Genomic DNA, 16,989 nt, shown 5'->3' with positions numbered 1-16,989 from the left:
TGCGAGGTGTTTGGCATAGTCCTTGGCACACAAGTGTTCCACAGATAGCATATATAATTACATTCTTTTTGTGCTTTTAATAACTGAACAAGGTGGGGACTATGAGTCCCATTTTCATAAAAGGGTTAAGTGACTTCCCCAGGAATGCAGAGATAGTAAGATGGCAGAAGGGGGTGCCTACCCTGTGTGTGACTCTCCAAAGGCTGGGTTATGTCCCTTCTATTACACTGCCTCTCCAAACTAGAGAACAGCCTAGTCTGGTAAATAAGAGGCTGGAAAACATAAGGAGATCAATGTGGGTAAAAGCTGTATATGCAAAATGAGTCCAGCCGGCAGTTTGACCATCCACTGTGAGTGTCCCCATCTTGCTGGGGCACTCAGAGGAGGCTCTGCCATGTGGGAAGTAGGATCTCAGTCCCACTGGCCTTTCTTCGTCCATGTCAGGAGCATCTATCAATCTGCCTCTTTCCTTCATTTCTTTTCTTCTCTTTTTTTAATGTTTCCATACTTTGGACAACACTGTCTCTTGAAAGAGAGAGGAAGGGGACACCAAGGGAAGAGTGGTAGGTGGGTAAGTTTGCTTCTTGCCCCATCAGGTTTATAATGGGGTGATCTGAGACTGGACATCAACATTTTTAAAAGCCTCATTGGCTAGAAATGCCTTTTTCTTCTTGTTCCTTTGAGATGGACCAAAAAGAGAGCCAAATACAGCATTTTAATGGACCTTTTGGTTATGAAAACACAAAGCAAAAACCTAGCTTCAAAATGGGAGAAGTCAAAGCAATGTGGAGCTACATGATTTGCCTGGCATAAAAATCTCAGTATCATTTCCACTGTGGACCAAATTTCAAGGTGAAAAGGGAAGACGACCACTTCACTATTAAATATCAAGCACTAGTGTGGACATTGACAACAATACCCATCACACACCCTGAACAATTTAGGGGGAGGGGGTAAAGGCAATTAAAGGTTCCAAACCCAAAGAATACTGTCAGTGATGGAGAAACACAAAAGCCATTTCAAATAAAATGTTCCTGAACTCTTAGCCTCAAACCACTTTCCTGATAAAATTACAGAGCTTGTTCCATTTATATCGGTATTAACTTTTAACCTCTGCACCATTCCAATAGTAGAAGATTAATCACGGAGCCTAATCGTGTAAATTAATGAGGGCAAATCTGAATTACTGATAGTACCAAATGCCAGAAGTGCTTAACAAGAATGCAGTTTAACTGTCTCTTGCCGTATATGTAAATAGTAAATGAATAAGTACCACGTGTCATAAAGCTCTTTCCACATCACATGACATAATGTATTCAAAATACTCATCCATGTTAAAAAATGCCTATTAAATATAAATGAGATGCTGAAATTATGGAAGGAATCCTCAGTTATCCTTGGCTGTTAATTTTAGTGAAGATCTCTTTCAAACATATGACCTTGAATATCCACAGAGGAATTACCTTGTGCTTTTTTACTCTTTGAGGATCTCAATTTTTGATCATACACTCATAATTAGTAGATTAGAAACTATTGGTATTTTCTGATATGTCTAATAGGCTGTCTGGGACAGTCTACATCGCTTTGGCCTAAGAAAACACGCCTTGGTGTAAAAAAGCATGGAGCCAGCAGGTGGCAGTGTGTCCCCACCTGAGACGGAGGCACTCTTGCTCAGGAAAAGCCCCCACACAGGCTGAAAAAACAAGTAAAAGGCAAATGTTTCCTTGCTTTGTGAAAGGTGGAAATCCATCAACCATGTTCCTTTTTCCATACAGCTGCAGAAGGCCGGTGAAGTATCTGCTTCCAGAATCCTTATCTTTTGGGGTGGCATGATCCTGCCAGCTTGCCTGTCCTCTGGCAAGGTGTGGTGTCCTTGCCTTCTCACAGAGCCAGATTTTGGAAAGCCCTGCTGGAGACCACTGGTCTGATGTCTGAGTCAGAGGCTATACCAGTCTGAAATGTGTCCTCTCCAGAAAAATAGTATCTTCCAAACACGCTTCGGGTAATGAAAAGGTGATAGGGGAACACAGGGCCTCTGGCGGTGCTGCTTATCTTTCTTCATTGTGTTTTATGATAAAACATTCCCTAGGTGATGCTCAGCAGTACAAAGTCTTGAATCACTGAGCTGGAAGCAACCTTAGAGTTCATGGCCATCCTTCTCATTTCACAGGGAAACTAACTGAGGCAAACCAGAATTATTCACCCCAGACCACACGGCTGGTTATGTGATAAGTCAAAAATAGAACTTGGGGCTTACTCCCACTCACATACTCTTTTTTTTCCCCTGTACATTTATAATGCCTTGGCACTAGGTAAACAAAAGTTCTGAATAGGCAAAAGGAAAGGAAATACTTTTTGACTGGCTTCTATGTTCTAAACAAATCATTGTGCTGGTTTCTTTTGTATACATGTAGTCTTTTAATCCCTGGAACAAACTGGTAGCTAATGTTACTTTCAATTTATAAACTTATTATCTGAACCTCAGAGGGGTTAAACGACTTGCCCAAGGTCATGCAGCTAGTAAGTGGTGGTTGAGATTTATGTTCCACACCAATGAAGAGAAGCAAAAGTTGGTTTTTGGAGGTTGTTAAGCACTGAGTAGGGAGGAGAGTAGGATTAGTAGAGGATCCATAGGGAAAATGACTCATCCTTTGTCTTTGCAAATATCACTCTGCCTTTCATGGAATACTTCCTCCAGTACTGTTTTTATGTTTGAATCCTCCCACAAAACATTCTCTGAACTCCAATTTGAAGTTCTTAATCCTCTGAACAAATGTATTATTTATTGTTGGTGCCCCTCATCAGGCATATCATTTATTGTCTTTAAGAAACAGTTACCTCTTCATGTGTAAAAAGATGTTTTCTTCCAGTTTGAAAATAGGTGGTCACTAAATATTTGATGGACTAATGAATTAAATATTTAAGTAGCTAGTTGGAGTTTACAAAAATAGGACACATCCCTGAAGAGAACATTAATACTACTCTTTTATTTTCAATATTTTCTAGTTTTGGGGAGCCTGGGTGGCTCAGTCAGTTAAGCATCTGACTCTTGATTTCGGCTCAGGTCATGATCTCACATTTGTGAGTTCAAGCCCCATGTCAGGCTCTGTGCTGACAGTGTGGAGCCTGCTTGGGATTTTCTCTCTCTCCTCTCTCTCTGGCCCTACCCTGCCTGCTCTCTCCCTCAAAATAAATACACTTTAAAAAAATTTTTAAAAATTTTCTACTTTTGAGTACAGAACTTCATATGAAAAGATGTTTAATATATGAGATTAGGGAAATGCAAATGAAAGCAACAAATGCAAATGAAAACAACAATGACATACACATCTATTAGAATGGTCAAAATTCATTACATGACCCCACCAGATGCTGATGGGGATGTGGAACAACAGGAACACTCATTGCTGGTGAGAATGCAGAATGGTGCAGCCACTTTGGGATACAATTTGACATATTCTTACCAAAACCAAACATACTACCACAGGATTCAGCAATTGCACTCCTTGGTGTTTACTCCAAGGACAAGAAAACTTATGTCCATACAAAAACTTGCACATGGATTTTTATAGCAGTTTTACTCATAACTGCCAAAACTTGGAAGCAACCAAGATACCCTTCAGTAGGATAAATTGTGGTACATCTAAACAATAGAATATTATTCAGTGCTAAGAAGAAATGAGCTACCAAACCATTAAAAAAATAGGGAAGAACCTTAGACGCATATTACTAAGTGGAAGAAGCCAATATGAAAAGACTACATACTCTCTGAGTCCAAATATGTAAGGCAAAACTGTGCAGACAGTAAAAGATCAGTGGTCACCAAAGGTTGTCAGGGGGAGATGAATAAGCACAGAACAAAGGATTTTTAAGACAGTGAAAATACTCTGCATGATACCTTAATAATAGATACATGTAATTATACATAAGTCCAAACCCATAGAACATACAACACCAAGAGTGAACTGTAATGTGAACTATAGACTTTGGGTGGTAATGATGTGTCAGTGAAGTTCATCAGCTATAACAAATATGCAACTCTAGTGGGGGGGTGTTGATAATGGGGTAGGCTCTGCATTGCATGGGGGCACAAAGTTTATGGGAAACTCTGCTTTTTCCTTCAGTTGGCTGTGAATCTAAAAGTGTTCTAAAAATAAAGGTTTTTTTTTTTTTTTAAGTTTATTTATTTTTGAAAGAGAGAGAGAGAAAGAGAGACACAGAGAGAGAGAGAATCTGAGCTGGGAAGGGGCAGAGAGAGAGAGAGAGAGGGAGACAGAATCCAAAGCAGTCTCCAGGCTCTGAGCTGTCAGCACAGAGCCCAACATGGGGCTCTAACTTACCAATGATGAGATCATGACCTGAGCTGAAGTTGGACACTCAACTGAGCCACCCAGGCACCCCAAAAACTAAAGTTTTTTAAAAAAATAACTTGGTCTTTGGTGAGAGGGACTAATTCAGAATTGGAGGGAATATGACAAATGAGTACATAGCACTGTTGAAGTCATAGCTCATGCATGGGTGGGGAACTGAGTAATGGTGAATTACTAGTTAGTAATTATTAGTATTAGTAACTAGTATAGATGACAGGGGTGGGATGCTTTCCAGTGTCTTGTTCTACCTCCAGTATCAACGATGTAGGGATATGAATTTGAACTTAAACCAGAACAGAATAAGAAATAGAGCAAGACAGGAAGTTTGGTACTATTTATAATCCTGATAAAGTGGGGTGCCTGGGAGGCTCAGTCGGTTGAGCATCCAACTTCAGCTCAGGTCATGATCTCACAGCTCGTGAGTTCGAGCCCCGCATCGGGCTCTGTGCTGACAGCTCAGAGCCTGGAGCCTGCTTTGGATTCTGTGTCTCCCTCTCTCTCTGGTCCTAACCCACTTGCATTCTGTCTCTGTCTCTCTCAAAAATAAATAAACATTAAAAAAAATTACTTTATAATCCTGATAAAGTACCAAATAACAATAGTGCAAAAAAGTCTAAAGAAAAGGATGGCATGAGACCCTCTTTATAAAAGCACATATTCCTTGGCTGGTTAGGTTTCTATCTTCACTCCTGTTACTGCATACTTTTTTATCCAGATACAACCTCTGAATGTTCAATCAAGAGGTATTCCTCACCCTAAATAAGAATACTAATCTTCTTTGCTCTAAAATTATCCTCCTTTTGGAGTTATTTTGCCTCTGAGCAAACACAAGTATCTCACCTGTACAGCATTTGAAGGCTTTGTAACACTGTTGAAATCAGTCATTATAAATGACCATCTTTGACTACCTCAACTACATCACTATTCCTGGTGTCCTTTTTGGACTTGGCACCAACATTTGTCTTTGCATAAGAGAGTCCCTGGCAATAGAACTACACAAAAGTTCAAGGTCTGAAATAGAGTTCACTCTTTGAAATTGAAAACTGGAGAAAGAAATTCTGTGACTTGGCCAAAGACCCAGAGTTTGATCTGTATAAGAACCAAAGCCTTCAGACTCCCAAAGTCTTTACTTATATGGCTCTGTTTCTGCAAGAGGTAGCTAGTAAGCCAAATTCATAATTTAACATATAATTCTCTTTGAGAAGATTTAAATGCATTTGGCCAGATGTATGGATAAAAGTTCAATGGTCAGTTTATTAAGTTAAGCCAGGGATATTTCAAATACATAATAAACCATTCAAGGTCAAGGGTGATTTTGGTTTTGAATATAGAAGCTGCTTTGCCTATCTTGCCATTGAATTCATTTTGAATCCCAAGTTGTGTTCTGTGGCTGCTATTCAAGAGGCATATTCTTGTTGTAGAGTCCAGCTCTTGGGCAAACACAGCTGCAGGAAAGCCAGGATGATGCACTGCTCTTCTGAAAAGGACCTTGACCTCACTTTCCCCACAATGGCTGTGGCTCACCTTCTCTTTACCACGGTGTCAGTTTTCATTACCTTGACATTTCTCACGCTTTGATGTGTGATATGAAATGGTAGCCTTTGGCAATAGATGGGGAAATGAGGCTTCACGGGGACATAGAGCGCTTGCCAAAGGAAAAGTGTGGAAAATGGATGTGACAAGGTTATTCAGATTGCTTTCTTAAGGAGTTTCAGCTCAGCTGTACGTGATGATGCTACCAGTTTCTGCTTCAGCTTGTTTATTATAGAGGTAGCTGTGTATCCCTTTGTGAATTTGTCATGGATACTTTCGCCATCATGCCTAGCATGGGAAGTAGTGTCTGGTAGAGAAAACAAACTAACCAGTCATCTAGGAAAGCTTCATGAACACCGTTAATTTCCATTTCAATTGCTGAGACTTCAAATTTATAATGGTGACCTTTTGTTTCTGTATTGTTATTGCTGATTCTCTTTTCACAGGTTTCATTTTGTTACTGTTTAGCAAGAGTCTCTATAACATAAGTGAATTAAAGAACTTCTTTAGTCTGTTTTTTTTATCTATAGTAATTAACAAATAACAGCAATAAAACTATTCAGATGACACTACATTGGTTTTGTTTTGTTTTTTTTTCCTAAGATGTTGTAATGGTAAGAATATGGGACCGAAGCATAAGAGGGTAAAGCCAGAAATTTGACATAAATTTTCAAAAGGACATGTGAGCCCAGGTATGATCTGGGATGAGACTGCAGGCTAGTGGGACCCTGTCTGCTGACTGGGTTTTAACAGTAGGTTGTTTTAGGCAGCGTGATTTCAAATGATGCATCTGTTTGGTGTCAGGATTCCATTCAGCCAGTGGCTGGAGGAACAGAGTGTGTGCATGGGTGTTTGCTTGCAGTCTGGCCTCCGTCCCTGTATTAGTTTTCTATCATGGCATAACAAATTACCACAATCTTAGGGACTTAAAACAACATAAATTTATTTTCTCTCAGTTTCCATGGGTCAGTTCAGGCATGAGTTAGCTGGGTTCTCTACTCAGGGTTTTGCCAGGCAGAATTCAAGGTGTCATCCAACCTTGTCATCTTATCTGGGGTTTTTAGGTATTTCAAACTCACATGGTTGTTGGCAGAATTCATTTCCCAGGGTTGTAGGACTGAGACCCTCAGCTCTACACAGGCAGTTTACAATATAGCAGTTTGCTTTCTTCTTCCAGGGCAGGAAGAGAATATCTCTGATCTTCGTTCCCTTTTAAAAGCCTCACCTACCTAGTTCAGGCCCACCCTGGTTAACCTCCTTCTTGAATAACTCAGATCTAACTGATCACTGCCTTAATCATATTTGCAAAATATCTTCACCTTTGCCACATTCTGTTGGCCAGAAGCAAATTATAAGTTCTAACCAGCAATCAAGGGTACAACACTAGGGGGCAAAGATCATGGGGGCAGTCATACAATTCTGCCTATCACAGTCCCCATCACCCTCCCTAAGCTGTCATCACAGGGCTATTGTTGCCCCCTAATTGCCAAGTCCCACAGCCTCCTCTCAGCTGTCACTCTCAGTGGCATGGGGCACTGCTAAACATGCTCCTCATTCTTCTTAGGGTTTTCTGATGTTGCTATCTCCCACTTCCCTACCAGAGAGGAAGTGTAGGACTGGAGAAACCATATGATATTTGTAGTCAAACAGAACCAAGCCTTAATTCCCACTCTGTTTCTTAGCAGGAATAATCCACAAGTAGCTTGTATCTGTGCTTGAATGATGCTGGCAGGAGCTGGAAAATACAAAGGAGCTTCTCTACTTCCCCATTTCTGTCTACTTGAGTACCCTCCATTAGCAGCACATAAATGGAAGCCAGTAGTTTCCAGGAAGGGAATCTAAGAAGTACATATTGCAGACTCCAGCCCCAGCATCCCAGAGAAGCACAGAATTTGGTCTTGAAGCTGAGAAACAATAGGTAAAAATAGGCACAGGTATCTACCCATTGCAAACATCCAGTGCAAATAACCGTAACACAGGTAAGTGAATATATCTGAGCCCCTTGTTAACTCCAGTCTGAGATAACAAACGTTCCCTTTGGGTACAACTCAGTTTCTTGCCACAACTATACAATATTCTTTTGTGTTAAAGTATGTGTCTCCACTCCTCAGACCTGTTTGGCCAGTTCACAGAAGCTTTCCACTTCACATCTGCGTGAGTTCAACACATAGACTGAGGTTTCCGGATATCCCTTACAGAGTTTCACCCTTGTGCTTTTTCAGAATCATTTAAATCAGTCACTGAACTGTTTCGGGAAAGTTCTACCCTTCAGGACTCCCCAGTGCTCCTGTCTTCCCTCCCACCTCTACTTGCCTGGTACTTTGAATCACAGAAGTTTGGCCATTAGCAGGCATCACAGTAGGGATTGTAGTAGAAGCAGAATTAGTTCTGACCCAGGTGCTACAGGAGAGACCACTGATGCTGCTCCTTCCTCACAGGACCAAATGCTATTCTGAACCCACTTTAAACCACCAGCTGGCAAGGCTGCAAGACACCCGTCTCCTAAGGGTTAATCCACTTGTACATTAATCTGCTTCTTTTCATTGTGCCTTTTATTGCTCTGGGTTATTGTAAAGGTGCAGAGATTAATTAGCAGATTTAAAACCTTGAAAGCTTCATTACATAATTTTAGTCATCGGGAAACCTTGGGAAAACTTAAAAAATGAAGGCACTAAATCATTTTAATTGGAAATTTAACTGGGTATCTTTATAGAATATTTTATTGCTTGTCTTCTGAACAGACAGCTGCCTTAATGTGTCCTTAGACACTAGAGTTCTAAGCTAGGATGTTCCTCAGGAGATCTTGTTCTTGTCTTGGTGTGAGGAGGTGGGATTTGCCTGTAGCAACCAGCATCATTAAAAACAGGTAGGCCCTGCTTTAAGAAATCCTAGCATCTGAAAACCAGAGAATGTTAATGTGCAAACTGTCTCTTATGTTACAAGAAGAATCTACTTTTTTAATTAAACAAATGAGATTCCTAGAATAGTGCACCTCTTTAAATTTCCATAGAATAATTTCATTAGTAAGGGTTTATTTTTTTCTCAGTTATTCTGGCGACATGCTCACTGAGCTCCAGGAAATTCTGCCACACCTTGACATGTTGTCTTTACAGGGCTTCAGATTATGAGCAGAACAACAAATCCAGCTGGAGGCTGAATTTTCTCTCAGCTGTATGGGCACACTGCTCCCTGGTCAGTACCAGGCTGACCCCCTCTTCATCTCGCTATGCATTTTATCAAGGGTAATACACGAAAAAGATAACCCCTGAGGTTCCATTACTTGTTCAAAAAGAGATTATGCAGGCCCTCTGACCAAGAATAAAAGTGAAAGTAGAAAGAGAAGTAAAATATTTTATGAACAAAATTCAAAAAGTAAACCATGGCTTTAACATAGACTCAGTGGTTGTTTTTCATTTTATGCTTAAACTTTCCCTAAAATACATCAGATCAAGATGGGCAATCCTGCTTGAAAAGTGAGAGACAGACCTCTGGCAGCTGGGCTTGGCCTCTTAGAGGTAGGTGAGCCATCATTCACCCCAACCAACATCACCCCAGATTCATGATGTTTCATCTAAGTTGCTAACAATTACAGGGGTGGGGCAGTTCAAGTCTCCACACTGTCCTGAACATATTCTTCTGAATGGCTCCGTCTACATATGGTTCCTTCTGCTGTCTGTCCCCAAGATCTGTCATCTAGACTATCTGGAGAGGCCATGGGGGCAGAGCAGAGAACAAAAGCTCAAGCACTCTCTTTAGCTTGTGTCTGTGGCTCCCCATTTCTCACCAATTCTGGGCTTGCTGTTTTTCTTCCCATTTCAAACTCTGAGCCTGTGTGTGGGTGCACGTGCTTTGAGCTTCTGTTTGTCTCTATTAATATGTGGTTTAATCATATGGAATGATTCATGTTACTTTCTTTTTTTATAATAGGCACTCAGAGTCAAATATAGACCTTGGAGTTGCACTTCATTGTTTGTTGTGTTTTATGTATGAACAGTTTTGCTCCCAAGAAAATCCTTTGAAATGTATCCTTTGAGAAAAGGCGTATTACCTTTAAAAAAAACCTATGGTTGTGATAACACCAATAGTAATTTCCAAGTAAAGATACTTCTCTATCTGTATGATTTTTTTTTTCCATCAGGTCTTTAAAATTAATTAAATTATTATCAATGCCAATTATAAAAAAATAATTTTATCTCCTTTGGAAGTTTGAAAGACTCATACAAATATTTAAGACAACAATGCCCAGAGAAAACCACTAATTATTATTTATGAGTTTCTGTTTCTAGTCAGTCTTCCTCACCCCCTCACTCACATCCAGGAGTGAGTATGGGTTTGTATCTAATTTAGACATGTGTTATTTAAAAAAAAAAAAATTAATGCTTTTTTTTTTTTTAACGTTTATTTATTTTTGAGACAGAGAGAGACAGAGCATGAACAGGGGAGGGTCAGAGAGAGAGGGAGACACAGAATCCAAAACAGGCTCCAGGCTCTGAGCTGTCAGCACAGAGCCCGACGCGGGGCTCGAACTCACGGACCGTGAGATCATGACCTGAGCCGAAGTCGGACGCTTAACCGACCAAGCCACCCAGGCACCCCAATGCTTATTTATTTTTGAGAGAAAGAGAGACAGAATACGAGTGGGGGAGAGGCAGAGAGAGAGGAAAACACAGAATCTGAAGTAGGTTCCAGGTTCTGCACTGTCAGCACAGTGGGGCTGGACATAGGGCTGGAAACCCACAAACTGTGAGATCATGACCTGAGCCCAAGTCAGACACTTAACTGACTGAACCACCCAGGTGCCTCTACTATTTTTCACATAATTGTTTTGTTTACTTATTTTGAGAGAGTGCATGCACACATCTGTGTGAGTAGGGGAGAGGCAGAGAGAGACAGAGAGAGAAGAGAGACAGAGAGAAACCTAAGCAGTCTCTGTGCTGTCAGCTCTGTGCTGGATTCCAGACACAGTGAGATCATGACCTGAACCAAAATCAAGAGTTGGCTGCTTAACCGAATTAAAGCCACCCAGGCACTCCCAGATGTTTGTTATTAATCTGCATCAGCATCCATTAAAATGCCCTGTTCCTATCTGGTCTTCAGATGTCAGTTTTCAGTGACACAGACCATTGCTGTCCTCATGAGTCTCAGCCCTACAGCAGCTTCCATTTTGCTACAATCTGTGTCACCTACACACATGGGAAACATCTTGCTGTCTCCCATGACATTTGGGTTAGATGGGAATGTCCATTCTGATGCTTCTCAGGCTTGTCTGCTGGTCACCCAATGTAAATATTTCTTCCATTCCAGCCCTGGAATAGTATCCATGTCTTACTTCAGCAATCACTCTTCAGTATCTTTGCCTTCAAATTAGACTGAGTTCTTCTTATAGATTACCTTTTCTTTTTTTTTTTTTTTAATTTTTTTTTTAACGTTTATTTATTTTTGAGACAGAGAGAGATAGAGCATGAACAGGGGAGGATCAGAGAGAGAGGGAGACACAGGATCTGAAACAGGCTCCAGGCTCTGAGCGGTCAGCACAGAGCCCGACGCGGGGCTCGAACTCACGGACCGCAAGATCGTGACCTGAGCTGAAGTCGGCCGCTTAACCGACTGAGCCACCCAGGCGCCCCAACTTTTCTATCTAGAGGAGGCTAGTCTTCCCACATCTGTTTAAAATTAAGTGGTTTTCCCCAACATCTTACTTTATTATGAAAATTTTCAAACATATACAAAAGTTAAAGAGTTGTACAGTAAGCATACATATACCTACCATGCAGATTCCGGATTGTTAATATTTTGCAATATATGCTTTATTTCATGTCTATCAATATATTTATTCATCTATCCATCTATCAGTCTGTCTTTATTGGATACATTTAAAGTGAGTCCCCTTCTACATTGTATCAGGGTTGGTCTGTAGAAAAATATATAGCAGAAGTGATGGTGTGTGACTGCTAAGGCTAGATTGTGACGGGCACCAAGCTTTCTGCTTTGCAATCTTCCTTGGCTTTTTCACTCTAGGGGAAGCCAGCTATCATATCATGAGCAGCACTGTAGAAAGACCCACATAATGAGGAACAGAAGACTCCTGCCAACAGACATGTGAGTGGCCTGGAAGAGGATTTCCCAATGTCAGTCAAGCATTCAGGTGCTTGACTATATTCAGCTATGTTCAGGAGATATAGCTTCTCCTATTATCTTGATTTGCAACTCCCTGAGAGAGCCTGAGCCAAAGCCACCCAGCTAAATTGCTCTCAAATTCTTCACCTATAGAAACTACAATAAATATTTGTTGTTTTAAGGCACCATGTTTTGGGGTAATTTTTTACAGAGCAATAGATAGCTAATACAATATTTTATCCTTAAAGACTTCAGCATGCTTAGAACTAATTAGAAAATTAAGAATTCAATATTTTTCTTTTTTTAATGTTTATTTATTTATTTTGAGAGAGACAGTGCAAGTGGGGAAGGGGCAGAGACAGACAGACAGACAAAAAGAAAATCCCAAGCAGGTTTCACACTCAGTGCAGAGCCTGACTCAAGGCTTGATCCCATGACCCTGAGATCATGGCCTAAGCCAAAATCAAGAGTTGGACACTTAATTGGCTGAGCCACCTTGGCGCCCCTATATTTGTTTTCTGTTTTTCTGAGGCTAAGCTTACATACAATAAAATGCACAAGTCTTAAGCCACTCATTGAATTTTGACTAATACATATACCAAGTGATCTAAATCCCTATTATCTACCTAAAAAGTTCCCCCATAGCTCTTCCTAGTCAATTTCTGCTCCATCCCAGACACAACTTTTATTCTGATTTTTTCATCACACAAAATTAATACAAATGGCACAGATATAATTAATACAAATGGTCAAGAAATTAATACAAATTGAACCATACAGCATATACTGTTTCTGCAAGGCTGCTTTCACTTAGAGTATTGTTTATGAGATTCACCTATTAGTTACATTTATGAGCAGTTTGTTCCTTTTTGTTGCTGAGTAGTCTCCCTCTATATAACTATACCATGATTTTTAAAACTCTATTAACCTATTGATAGACATTTGGGTTGTTCTCAGCTATTATGAAGAAACTGTCATCAACACTCTCATGCAACCCTTTTTACAGAAATATGTTCTCATTTGAGGTGCCTGGTTGGTTTAGCTGGTTAAGCATCTGACTCTTGATTTCAGCTCAGGTCATGATCTCACTGTTTGTGAGTTCAAGCCCACATCAGGCTCTGCATTGATGATGCAGAACCTGCTTGGGATTCTCTCTCTTTCCCTCTGTCTCTGCCCCTCCCCTGGTCATGCACGTGCTCTCTGCCCCCCCCCCCACTCTCTCTCAAAAATAATAAACTGAAAAAATAAATAAATATGTTCTCATTCCTCTGGATTAAAGATGTAGGAGTGGAAGGGCTGAGTCATATGGCAATTACATGTTTTAAATTAGAAGAAACTACCAGGTCTGTTGCCAAAGTGGTTGTACCACTTTATACTCCCCCTAATAATGTATGAGAATTCTGGGTGTGCCACATTCTTATCAAGACTTTTAACTTTAGCCAGTATAATGAGTGTGTGTTTATCTCATTGTTGTGTTTCTCTTCTGTTTCCTATATTTCATTTGTTTCCTGTATTTCATCTGTTTCCTATATTTCCTATATGTTTCATTTCTCTGATTCACACTATTTTGTTTAATATTCACATATCGGCTTTTGTTGTGTTTTAATTTATTTTTAAACTTCCATATGCTCATCTTGAATTCAGAAGCAATCTAATCAGTTCCTTTTTTGTTTACTTTCAACTGGGGAGGTGTTTCCCACCACCCCCATGGTTTAAAACAAAATCCCAGAGGGGTGCCTGGGTAGCTCAGTTGGTTGGACTTCCAACTCCTGATTTTGGTTCAGGTCATGATCTCACAGTTTGTGAGTTTGAGCCCCATGTCAGGCTCTGTGCTGACAGTGCAGAGCCTGCTTGGGATTCTGCGTCTCCACCTCCCCCACCCACGCCGCCCCTCCCTAGCTTACTCGCTCTTTCTCTGTCAAAAAATAAACATAACTTTTTTTTAATCCCAGAAAGTGAGCATGTATTTACAAATAAATCCATCTAGATCACCTTCTTTCCTTGGGGTAGGAAGCCAAATTGCTGAGTTGTCCAGGTAAACACAAGACATCTTCAACAATACACATGGATGCATGTATATCCGAGGTAGGTATGCACAGCTCTTAGCTCAAGTCCACTGTTTGGAAGAAACACATTTGGCAACTCATATGTGATGGAGGGATTATTTTTCTTTTCTCTCTTTCACTTTTATTAAAGTGAGTTTTGGATATGTATTGTCCAGTATTTACAACCACCACACTGCTTCTTGTTTCTGTCTTCATCTTTTGAGACATTATTCAAGGGATAATTTTCTGTACTATCATTATTCCTTCTGGATTACTTTCTGTGAGGATTTCCTCTTCCATATATCTTAAATTTCATGCATATTTCTCCCAGCTTTTGAATTATCTTTTTTTTCCCCAGGTTTTCCCAGGAATAGTGCTGAGAAACTGATGGGGGGGGAGGGGCTTAATGGGGCATCTCGCATGTCTTTAATTAATCTTTAGCACCTCTACATTGTACGGATCTTGTTGTAAGGGCTATGTCTTCCTACCATTTTTATTACCCAGATTTCCTAACACATAGGAGATTATCAAAAATATGTTATATTTGGTTGGACTGAACTGAATGACATTACCTAATTTTAATGGACAATGAAATATTTTTTAAAAGCCATGTGACAACAGATTCTTTGCCCATTACCCTCCCCAGGATAACTACCATTCATGTTGTGACAAATATGGGGCTGGCGGGAAGCCACAGCCTTCCTGATCCCAACTTTCTGCAGCTTGGTGGTCCAGTTTCCTGCAAGTTGTACTATGTAATATGTTATTCAAAACACTGAACTTGATTACTATATAGAAACTATAGAACTACAGTTCACAGGAAAAATGTGGGCAGAGGATGGTGGTGGGATTATCTGCAAGTGGAGGAGGAGCACAGGTGGAGGGGAGACTCAGAGGTCAGAGAGCAACAGTTACAATCTGGTCAGAGGAACTAGACTGCAGAGAAGAATTTGAGCTCAGTGCTGGCAACCGCTGATGGGGTGCTATGGTTTTTAACCATAATTATTTATTGGTTTTACCTGAGAAATTTTAAACAAAATCCTGATGCCTGAACCCAGGGCTATAAGAGTTTATACCGCATCATTATATGAATAGAAAAAGGTAGTACCTCTGAGAAGATGCATCCCTGGATTCTGATGGCCTGCTCATCAGGCACACCTTTGTGTGAATTAGGAAAAAAAAAAAAGTATCCCTTCCTCAGCAAATTTAGCCTACTCCAAAAGCCTAGGCTGAATTTCAGATTCCACTTGTCTCCACGCCTTAGCATCCTTGTTCGGTGAGTAGCCTATACAGCTATCAGTGGAGGCCCTGATAGGTCTCTATTCAAACCAGATGCAGTTATATTTCTGGAGGTATCTGGAAAATCGTATACATTTTTTAAAAATCTCACCAAGTGATGATGCTAAAGGAAATGAAGTTTAAAAGCTTTGAAATAGGCACCAGGTAAAGGATATTGCAGGACTTCATTCATTCTCCATTCTATCTATTTAGCAGTTATTTACTGAGCATTTAACCTATATACTTTTGAGAACCACATGAAGTTGATACACTTTTCTGCAGTGGTGGGGCTTCTTTTGAAGGTTTATGTACAGAGAAGTATTTCTACTCATTTTATAGGCACAGAGTTGCAGGACCACCTCTGAGAAATAAAATAGCTCCTCCTAACCCACTGAATACTGTAACATGATTCTCCGGTGACCATTACCCAACTTCTGGCTCTGCAGGGTGTTTCCTTTCAAGGTCACCCTGAAGTGCTAGCTATAAAGGGACTGACATAATGAGGAACATATGTCCAGAAAAAGCATGCTATCCCCCGCCCCTGTCCAGCTTTAAGAAGTTAGTGCTGAAATTGCCTGACTATCAGCAGAAGGATTAAACTTCACAGTGACAGACTTAGAGAGAGAGGGGGAGAGAAAGAAATTATTTCAGCCTCAGATATCTTTAGAGAGTTTTTGTCATTCCAGAATGGGCACCAGCATTCTGAAGAGTGGTTACTGTATTCTTCTCTTACAGAACAGAGACCCCATCACCACCTCAGTAGAGTGCTTGCCTTATAATGAGAATAAATAATAAATTAAAGATTAACAAGTAAAAAAAAAAGACTAACAAATGTTGGATCATTTTATGACGAAAAAAAATTATTATTTCATAAAAATCGGCCACACTTCCCTCATGTGGAGACAACCACCATCTACACTCTGTTATATTTTCTTATTGAATTGGTATGTTAAATAGCACATGCATTTTATTAAATTGTCTTTTTATTTAAACTATATTATGAGTGTTCTATTTCCTTATATGGACTTTAGGAACATAATTTTCATTTGCTAAATGATGCAACATTGTTAAGGTTCTTAATAGACATATTGCTAAGTTACTACCCCCAACTTAAAAACATTACGTCCACCAACAATGTAAGAATGACTTTTTCTATTACCTTCACCACCCTGAGATTTTTCTTTTAAGCTTTATAACTTTTGAGGTCATAATGTACTTTTTGATTTATAGTTCTTATTTTGTATTACTAGTACAATAAATACTCTATGTTTATTATTTTGGGTTTTTATAAGCATTGTTGAAAATATACATTGCCCACATTTTTTACATTGAGTTTTCGATAATTTTATTAGTTTATTTAAACTGATTTTATAAGAGCTCTCTTTTATTATAAGAATTCTTTTTTCTTTCATTTTTATAATTTTTTACAGTTTGCCTTTTAATCTTATTTATGTATTCTTCCAAGTGGAGAAAATACTTTTTAATGTTTTCAAATCTACTAACATTTTCCATTATTATTTGCATGTTTTGAGTTTATAATTAGAGTTTTATTCATCACTATAACACATGGCAATCATCTGAACTTTTTACCAGTTTATGTTTTAATTTTTAATTTACTTATATAATTCATTCTGGAATATATTTTG

At 39.6% G+C, this 16,989-nt stretch overlaps 1 protein-coding gene across 6 annotated transcripts in view; it reads right to left on the bottom strand.

Moving 5' to 3' along the window:
- LOC122215074 (lithostathine-like) overlaps positions 1 to 16,989 on the bottom strand; it is a 419,576-nt gene that overhangs the window by 247,200 nt on the left and 155,387 nt on the right. The gene's annotated exons all lie outside the window — the stretch shown is intronic.

The sequence above is a fragment of the Panthera leo genome, chromosome A3 (genome assembly GCF_018350215.1).
Source record: "Panthera leo isolate Ple1 chromosome A3, P.leo_Ple1_pat1.1, whole genome shotgun sequence".
Lineage (NCBI taxonomy): Eukaryota > Metazoa > Chordata > Mammalia > Carnivora > Felidae > Panthera > Panthera leo.
The sequence above is the reverse complement of the archived record's forward strand: the minus strand, read 5'-3'. Positions and strand labels throughout refer to the sequence as shown.